Below are 11,026 nucleotides of genomic sequence, written 5' to 3'. Positions count from 1 at the left end.
TTTTTTTTTTTTTTTTTTTTTTTTTTAGAGTTTGAGGAATTCTCCATTTATGAGAAGGATTGGTCAGTTTTGTACAGCTTGAGTTCTAAATATTTTACTTTTTCAATAGTTACAATGATTTCTTTATAAAAAGTTACAGTCTAGCTTGACATTTTCCCTGCATGCTTGTCATTTTGTGTGTTGCTGTCCTTTTATTTTTTTACTATTTTGAGAAATTTTGTGCTGATGGTGCAACATTACACTATTTTGCTTGTAAACAATCATTGAACTAAATTGATTTTTCCAAACCTTTCTGTTCCAACATTCAGCTGATCCGTTTTGATGTTTTTCTAGTTAATATTCTGTTTATGTTAGTGTACTGGTCTTTTCTACATGTTACAAAAGTGTCTTTCTGCTAATGTAGCACTAATGTCCACTGAACTACAAACTATAAAATTAGATGGGTTTCCCTTGAGTTATTGTCTGTTAGAATTTCTTAGACTGTGGAGTGAGGATGAGATGGCTAAAATAGCCGTATGGACAACACAACAGAAAGTCTTTTGTTCTACATGCTGCTACAGGTTCAGATTGCTTCATGCAAATACGGCTTTTTGTCTAGCTGTCAAGGCTTTGGACTCAACACTGCAATATTAACTCTTACTGGGAACTTCTATCCTGCTGAACTGCTCTGAAAATTTAATTTTTCCTAGCACCTACAATTATCTGAGCCAAGTTTTTAAAAACCTTTTATCTCACTCTCTCTCCAAATACATATGTATGTATTCATATGCACACATGCCCACATGTACACACATATATTCACATAGATATTTATTCATATATACATGTACATACAAATACACACACTGGATGTATACATATACATTCATATAAGTATACACACTCACCCAAAACACACACATATACTGTAGTGATTTTATTTCTGTAGAGAAGTAGTACAGGCCAGGGATATAGCTCAGTGGCATAAGCTTCTACCTGGTAAGTGCAAGGTTCTGAGTTCGATTCCTGGTACAAAACAAAAAGAGCAGCTGAGGTGTGTTGCACACATGTACTGACTCCCCACAGGCATGGAAGCACTATGCTGCAAACATGTACTAATAAAAGTGTTAAAAAATAATAAAATGAAACCCCAAGTCAGTTTCTTTTTTAAAAAAAAAGAGAAGCAATACAAATGGAAAATTACATATATATCTGTACATATGTAGACATAGATATAGATATATCTATCTATCTATATATATATATGAATGATTTGTACAAAGAAACCCCCTGGAAAATAATATAATTTAAGGGCTGGTATATAGAGAAAATATAAGGATGTTTCTTTATAGATACAACATATTTAAAATATATAGACATATTTGGCATCTTTCAAGATAAACGTATGAATAATTCTTTCAATCTCCCTTTTGAGAAAAATAGACAAAAATCACATTATAGATATAATTACTGAAAAGACTGACAGCAGAAGATAATACTTTCTTTCATTATGTTAACTGTTTGTAATATTACTAAAAATAGCACTATACCCTTAATCACTTCATGTCCTGGACATAAACAGATCTTTGAATAGATATTAGTAACAAGTAAAACATTTCAAGGAAAAAAAATGAAGGTAAGAAGGGAAACTACTGTACTGCCTGTAAAATTGGACACTGAAAGATAAATATAAAGAATCACAACTTTTGGAACAGAAACCCACAAGCACTAACTCCTGCAGGAATCAGTACTGGGGAAGGGATACCTGAACTATAATTGAAAAGTTGCTGGAGGGTGCCTGCGTGCCAGTCTGAAGATAAAACTCCAGGAGGATGCAGTCATCACAGGGGTTTCACACTTTTGTGAATATTACTTCTTGTAGCTCTACAGGTTCTCAGGGTCAAACATCAGAGAAAAATGTCCTCATGTTTCTTGCAAGTACAGAGAAAAGGAATGACTTAAAACACATCAGAGCTGTGATATCTGAAGGACTCTGTTCTTAAAATCTGCCTTCAGGGGAAATTATTTAACCAGGGCCTAAGTCATAGAGGTTTTGAAAAGACCAATAAGGAGAAAAGGAACACCCATTCCAGCTTGCTCTAGCCATCCCCTCCTTAAGGTTCTCTCCAAAGTAAGTTGGGAGGGAGACTGGGAAACGTGTGTGAAGCTAGCAATTCTGAAATTCTGAGACACAATCATAAGACTATGGAGTTTTCACCACCTTATTGACATTTTTAGTGTTGAGTTGATAATTAGCAACCTTCCAACATAGAAAGCACCATTACCAGATACATTCACTGTGTCAAAATTATAAGAAAAAAAAGTACCACTTTTCTAAATATCTTTCAGAAGACAAAAACTGATTACCCTTCCTTACTTATGCTATAAAGGCAAACATCTTACTTCCTAAGCTATACAAAGATTCTATAAGACAAAAATCTACAGCCTAATAGCTCCCTTTATCATAGATGTAAAATTCCCCAGCCAAATATTCACAATTAAAAACTTTTAATCCACTATGAGCAGAAAAAAATCTTTGTAAAGAATATGTACAAACATATAAAGCAAATGTCATACTTAGTAGAAACTTTCCACTAAGATAAGAACAAGGCAGTGTGTTCCCTCTCATCACTGCTTTTTGACTTCATCTTGAAGTACAGGCTAATCAGTAAGTCAAGCAAATGCAAGTTAAACACATAGAAAAGGACAAAATAAAACTTTTATCTACAGATAGCATGATTATCTATACAGAAAATTTGAAGGAAAATATAAAAAACTGCTGTAATGAATAACCCATTACAGCAGTTTCAAGACACAAAGATAATATATCCAATTAATTGCTTTCCAAGCAATGATTGAGTGGAACCTGAAATTAAAAACATAATACCATTTATATTAGCACTCTCAAAAATGAAATACATCAACAGAATATATAACAACAGAAGGTATAAATCATAATCAACAAAAGGTATAAATCAACAGAATCTATATAAGATCTGGATGAGGAAAATTATAAATCTCTAAGGAAAGAAATTCAAGAATTAAAGAACTAAGTAAATGGAGACACATACCATATTTCTTGATAGGAAGATTAAACAGTGTCAAGATTTCAGTTCCTCCCTCTGTCATCTATAGATTCAAGGCAATGCCAGTCAAAATGCTAGTATATTATTTTGTAGGATTCAGAATCAATGAACTGATTCTAAAGTTTACATGGAGAAGCAGATGATATGAACACAATATTAAAGTTACTCAAGGAGAAAACAGAGTTGGAGGATTGACACTACCTAGCTTCCAAACTTGGATTAATATACAGTAATCATGAGAGTGTGATATTAGTAAAACAATAGGCAAATAGATCAATGAAACATAAAATAATGCTGACAGACCATTGCAAATATAATCAATTGACCTATGACAGAACACGGGCAGTATAATGGAGAAGGATAGTCACTGTTTGAACAAATGATGCTGAAACAAGTACACAACCATGTGGGGAAGAAAGTCTAGACCTAGACCCTTTACCAGACCCTCTACGTACATATTTCACAAGGCTACGCTTAAAATGGATCACAGATGTAACATATACAACACAGAACTCTAAAGCTTTTAGAAAATAATGTAAAAGAAAAACTAGGTGACCAGTTGTTTGGCATTGATTTTTGACCCTTAAAAAACAAAGCCACAGTTGATGGAATAAACAGTTGATAAGCTGAACTACGTTAAAACTTGTGCTTCTTTTTTCATATTAGTTTGCACTTTCTAAAAGACTGTCAGAATAAAAAGGCAAATCACAGATTGGGAGAATATGTTTCCAGAATACACAAACGATACTTATTCAAAAAACACAATTAATGCTTAAAAGCCACTAAAAATGTAAAAATCTGATTAAAAACTGGGCCCAAAAATCTTAACAGACACTTCTCCAGATAAGATATAAAGATGACAAAGAAGCATAAGAAAAGAAGCTGTGAGTCATGAGTCTGCAAAGAAATGCAAGCTGACATAACAGTGCAGTAGCACGCATAACTATTAGAATGGCCAAAACCCAGAACACTGACAGAACCAACTGCTGGAGAGCATGTGGAGCAACGGGAGCTTTCATTCATTGCTCATGTGAATGCAAAATGATAGGGTAACTTGGGAAGACAGTTTGGTGTTTAATGCAAAATTTATTCTTCTCATGTGATTTGGTAAATTGTATACCTTGATATTTACTCAAAGTAATTGAAAACTTATTTCCGTGTAAAAACCTGTGCACAGATTATTACACCAACTTTATTCATAATCGCCTAAACTTGTAATCAATTAATATGACCTTCAATAAATGAATGGGTAAATCATATGGTACATTGAGACAATGAAATATTATTCACCAGTAAAAAGAAATGGCCTATCAGTATTTGACAAGACATGGAGGAATGCTATAGGCATATTACTAAGAAAATGAAGCCAGTTGACAAAGGGGACACTCTGCATGATACCATCTCTGTGACATTTTGGAGAAAGCAAAAATATGGATATAGAAAATGATCTGCAGTTGTTAGGGGTTAAGAGAGAAAGGTAGGGATGTATAGGAGTAGAAAGGAACTCAAGGATGGTGAAACTACACAGTATGGTACCATAAACTTATCCAAAACTATAGAATGTGTAACACTAAGAGTGAACTCTAAAGTAAACTATGGACTTCAGGCAATAATATTGTGCTACTGTATGTTCACTGAGTGTAATAAATGAGACTTGGCAACTTTGGTAATGGGGGAAGATATACATATGTCAGCAGGGAGATAAGAAGTCTGTTTCTTCCATTTAGATTTGTGGTAAACCCGACATGACTCTAAAAATATAATGATTACTAAAAGATGTTTATATTTTCAGATTCTATTGCAGCATTTCTGAATTTTCTTGTAAGAATAGAATTCAAAGTTAAGAGCAATGTTAGTACATGGAAACTTCATTTTAGTGTTATGATGGTAAAGAATTTTAAGTAATATAAATGTCCAATTATGGGGAAATTATTACAGTATCATCATCTCCTGGTACACCATCTATCCATGGAACTATGATTATGAGGTGATATAATTAAAATATCAAAATTTTAGATTAAAAATAAAATGAAAACTATAATCTTTTTACATATGGTCTGATTGACATCTTCATAAATATATATATGACAAACTATTAGAATAATTTTAAATTGATAATCTTAGTTCTCAGTACATTCAAATGAGCATTGGTATTTTTATAAACACTTTGACATTCTCTGCATTGTGATTCTTTTCATTTTAATTGTCTCTTTAAAACTATACTTCAATTTCAGCACATTTTTCATAAGAGTTTTAGTTTAATGTCCAGCAGTTTTAACTGAGTTCTGCTTTTGTGAAAATTATAGAAAGATAATTTTTTCATTCTCAGACAAACACTTCAGTAATTTATGTCTATTGCTTAGTATACAAGATTATAATCAAGGTAATAAAAAAGAAACATAAAACTTTGAAAAGTATAATTTTGATTTAATATAAACAAAATCGTGGTGTTTTGAATAATTAAATTATGCATTTGAAAAGTTAAAGAAAAATCTACTATATAACTAACTATGTTGGTAGCAAAGGTAATTTCCTTTGTGCATGTAACCTTGAATTTATTTTACTCCAATTTTTTGGAAAATTTGCAAAGTAAGCATGTACTAATCAATCTCACTTTGGGTGATACTTTCCCTAAGTGGACAACATTCTTACTCAATTAATGCAGAAGAGATGAAATCTAAAACAAGGTCAGAAATGTAGGTATCGCTACAGAGCAAGTTAGGTGTAAGCAGTTGAGGAATTAATTATGTCTGAATTTGAGAAGAAGATGAAGGTCAATCCCTATTTCATTTACTTAACCTCAGAGAATTATCTCTATCTCACATAATTCCAGAAACTCATTAAAAGACCTAGTGGATTAGTCTGTGCTCTGAAATTAGGCTGGAAATAATGGACTAACAAGCAGAAGCTGTGACATAGCAAGCCCTAATTATAGAAATTTTTTCTGTGATGGGAGCTAGAGAATTGATTTTGAAAGTTCTTGGTCTTGTTAAACAGAAGGAGGTGATGAAATGCTTTGCCTTGTTTCCATAACTAGGAAACTAACAGACAGTACTCTAAAGGGTTTTCAACATTTCTACCAGAAGTGAATGCTAGAATCAAAGCATAATTTTTTAATGAAATCTATGAGGCTAAAGAAAATGGAACATATGATTGACCGATATGGTGAATATTTAAACTTTAAAAAATGATTGCAGTGAAAGACATACTATCCTTAATTCCCCTAAAAATACTCCCACATGTTGTGAATGACCTTATCGCATTCTTCTTGTCACTTTCTGATGCAGTTCTAGAAGACTTTTTTAGGAGTGTCTTTAGTTGCACTGTCATGGCTGCCTCAGTGTTCCGAACCTATTCAAAATATTTACCTTTCATTGTCATTTTGACCGTGGGGAAGAACCAGAAGTTACACAGTGCCAGATTTGGTGAAGAAGGTGGGTAAGGACACATTAATGTTTTATGAGTCCCTCTTTTACTTGGATGGCACTCAGCAGCAGCATTCATTGCATTTTTACTCAACCTCATAAAGACACTCACAAAAGACGACAGTGGCAAGAATGGTAGGATAAATGTATTCAAAGCAAAGGGGAGCATTTTAAGGAGAAATAATGTCAATATGTCTTCTATGATATATTTTATGATATACTTTGAAAAATTATTACTTATTGAATATTTTGATGATCACATCTCATGGAGCTTCAGATATATATATACTGTGTCCAAGATTTAGGAGGACATTATTGTAGAATAAAGTGGACCAATGACTTTTAAATTTGAATGTACTTCAAAGTTATCTAGTAGAGTTGCTAAAACCAGAGTTTCTAGTTTCTGATTTAGTCTCAAATGAAGCTGAAAATGTTCTAATTGTGATAAGTTCTTAGGAAATGCTGATCTTACGTATCAGCGGAACACACTTTGAGGCTAAGTAGGAACATCAGAGACCTCCTGAAAATTTATTTTATTTTTGCATTACTGTAGTAAAAATAGAAAAGTTTTTAAAAGGAGAAACATGACATGTTAAAAGGGAAGAAATTATACATCTATAAAAACTATATTACATTGGGGGTAATCAGTAAAACAATATCTGCAATGCTATAGATATTTAGAGCTAAGCACTAGATGTTGTTTCTTTCTTTGTCTCAGTGACTGTGTCTTCCCCCCCTTCTTTCCACTTTTGGAAACATATTTCTGTCTACAATCTTCTTTCTTGGCTTCAACCTATGTAGCAATTGATATTAGATTAAACATTTGTTTAAACTACAGTGTCATTATCAGCTGGGCTTATTCCCTTCCTATTGAAGATTTTACTGTTTATTTTCAGAAACAACTAAATATATCTTGTTCTCCATACTTCCCTACTTGGGTTTCAAGACCTTTCACATCTTATACCTAGCAAGAGGAACTGGAAATATAGTCACTCTGCAGAAGATTTAAAAAAGAAAAAGAATCCTAGGTTTTCTGTGCTTTGGCTTCTGTTTGACCTTAAAACTATGTAAGGCTAGAAGACTCCTGCTTCTATTAAATAAGTGTACGTTTCCTAACACATGAGTGTCAGTCCTGCTTACTTAGACACTTTTAACACCTGAATATGCTCTGATTATCCATCATTAATTATGATCATGGCCCATTCATGGTCTGCTCTGCTGAATCCGTGGGTGATAGGGCTGGAGAGGGTGTTAAACTATGATAAAGGTTAGTAATTAAGGGAGGAAAAGTCACTCAAATTATAATCTTTGCACTATGGTGAATGCAATAGGGCTTTATGAATAAGGTGGCTCTTCTTATGGTGGCATTTTCACCTCAGTAAGTGGTGGTTAATTCTTAGGTGGTTCTGATGCAGTCATGTCTTGGAGTAGCAGGAGCATGTATGGACATGAATTTAAATGTTACCAGAGACACTCACTTTACCATTGAGAAAACAGCCCTACAGACTGGCCCAAGTAATAGGTTTTGTTGCTTCCCTCATCCCCATAATACTATCCCATGTGCTCACTCTATGCGCTGACTGTATTCTGTGTGAAAAATGGACCAGAGAGCAATCAGAGCTATGCACTGTCTCCTTCCATCACATCTCTGCACATTTGTATAAAACCATATTCGATACTTTTGTCTTCCGTGGTCAGCGGTCCTTATCTATTGAAGATTAGTTCAATTATTTAGAGGCTGGATAAATGAAATATCAAGCCACATGTCCTTAGAAAGTGTTTTTCTAATGTGTTGAGTAAAGAGGAATATAACCTCAGATGTAATGGTGACTGAAATCAAGCGACATGGTGGTCAAAATGTTGAGAGGTATTTTATAAAAGAATTAGTTCCTAACACCTACTCTTGAGGTGATGGTTAAAATTACTTTCCAAGTTACCTACAGAATCCTAAGAAGTGTAGTGTGCATGTTAGGTTCACGTTGTTAGTGCAGAGTAAAGTTTGGAACTCGCTGAGATAGTTCCAAAAGAGAGAGACTCCATGGCCCTGCCTACGGGTTGAAAGCATTCTGCTTCTAAAATAAAATTAGGCCTCACCCTATTCTGATTAATGCTAAATTTATATTACTTCAATAGATGGTCATATAAAATAAATAGGAAACTAATTTTCCCACCTGTTCTATAACCTCCCAGGACAGCATACAGCAACATGGTTTTCCTCTTGAATAAACGTCCCGTTCCAGTTAAAAACTTGTTCCTTCTCAACGAGTGGACCCACAATTTGGGAAGTCATATGAAATGTTTCGGAAAACTTTTTTTTTAATGTTGGTGGTTAATGCCCACTCTGAGAAATTCTTATTCACAGTCAAAAGAGATGATTAAGAAACACATTTTTAAAAAATGCATTCCCCCAGTGAATATAATTAGTAGCCATATTTTAAAATAATTAAATGTAGGAAGGCCAAGTCATAAATGATACTGCAAATAATACCAGATGCTTGTTATGTAAAATGTTCTCAGACTCCAAACCAGTCTCTATCTAAGAGCCTCCATCAGCAGCTTCTCCTTTGGCTGTCACCAAGTTTCCAGATTATCAAAACTTGACAGGAAGAGACTTAGGCCTAATCAGTCCTTGACTGTCTTCCAAAGCAGAAGATGACCACAATTCCAGCTCTGAGGAGCAGGCTATGTCCTCATTTTATTTATCCTGTATGTCACTAAGATGCAAGCACTTCCGTGGAGAAGAGGTGGAGAAGAAAAACAATAGGCAAACAACTACAAAATCAATTTTCTTTACACTGTCTCACCCCCTGCCTGAAACATTTCACCGTTCATCAGACAGCTGAAATTGTTTTGATATTCTGATTTGGGCCATGAAAACCCAGAAGGAAAGGAAAGCCTTTCCTTTCTTTTTCCTTTTTTCCCCATATTTCCTTTTGCCTAATTTTTGTTCTCTCTGGAAAGGATTGACTAGTCTAACCACACACGGAAGCTATGCTCCTGACATTTTTGCCAGCTATATGTAATTTTAGGAACTCCTGATCTCTAAAAATGTAACATTTATAATCCTACTGATGTTTAAGTTCATCAGGGGGTGTTTGAAATGTGTGTGCATACCTTCTGTACTTTGGCCTTCATCCAGATGTGAGAAATTCCCCCACGGCTCAGGAAGCAGGTGCAGCCTCAAAAAACAAAAAACAACAACAACAAAAAAAAAAAACCAAAAAATACCCTAGGGAATGGTTTCTCTAGCTGCTCCCCATCTTCTACTCTAATTGCTCTGGTTTCCACCCTATTCCTTCGGTTCCCACCAATTTCCCAATTCCATCCAGGACCATCTTTTTCATTATTTTAAAAAATAAAAGAAGGAAAACATATTAACAGACATCCATTTACAAAATAGCATAAGAACAATACAAACAAAACAGAGTTACAGACAAAGTTGCAGGAAATTAACCATGGTTGTTGTATTGCTTATTGATAACTTCAAAGTGATGTCTTGGGGAAACAAATAGAGACATACAAGATTGATCAAACAAGTAATCATTAACTGTTCCTTTCTGTGGAGCAATAGAAGACAGTACTACAACTACGTTAGCTATCCTGTATATACATGGTTACAATAATTTCCCCTTCTTTCCCTTCTCTTTTCCCACACCCCAGTTGCCCTTTACTTCTGAACATTTTCCTTTCGTTTCACAATGTCTATCATACCTCTGAGTTTTTGATTCAATCTTTCATGGCTTACACTAGTGAGACAATACTACACTTACACATGCAGGTCTGATTTATTTCACTTATGAGTATGGTCTCTAGTTGTGACCATTTACCTATAAAAGCCTCAAGTTTATCTTTCTTTATAGCTGAGTAATATTCCATTATTTATTTATTTTATTTTATTTATTTTTTTGGGGGGTTGGGGTTGCCGGTACCGGGAACCTAACTCATGACCTTGTGCTTGCCAGGCAGGCGCTGTGCCACTGAGCTAAATCCCCAGCCCCTCCATTATTTAAAAGTAGCACAATTTTTTTATCCAATCCTCAGTCGATGGACACTTGTGTTGCTTCCACAATTTAGCAATTATAAATTACACTGTTATGAATATGGGTGCACATATATTGCTGTGACATGATGTTTTCAGATCTTCTGGGAAAATATGCAGAAGGAAAATAGCTGGGTTGAATGGCATCTCTAGACCTAGTTTGCTGAGAAATCTCTAAACTGATTTCCACAGTGGTTTCACCAGTCTGCATTCCCACCAGCAGTGGAGAAGAGCTCCTATTTCTCCACAGCCTCACCAGCATTTCTCATTAGTTGAGTTCTTAATGATAGCCATTCTTACTGGGGTAAGATGAAATCTCAGTGTTGTTGCAATTTGCATTTCTCGAATGACTAATGATGTTGAACATTTTTTCATGTATTTATTTGCCATTTGTATTTCTTTATCTGAGAAGTGTGTATTCATCTCAGCTGCCCATTTTGGGATTGGGTCTTTGAATTTGAGAGGGGCTAATGTTTTTTAATTCTTTATATGTTCTA

The sequence above is a fragment of the Chinchilla lanigera genome, unplaced genomic scaffold (assembly GCF_000276665.1).
Source record: "Chinchilla lanigera isolate Chin_1 unplaced genomic scaffold, ChiLan1.0 scaffold00029, whole genome shotgun sequence".
In the NCBI taxonomy this organism is placed as follows: Eukaryota; Metazoa; Chordata; class Mammalia; order Rodentia; family Chinchillidae; genus Chinchilla; species Chinchilla lanigera.
This window is presented reverse-complemented; position numbering follows the sequence as displayed.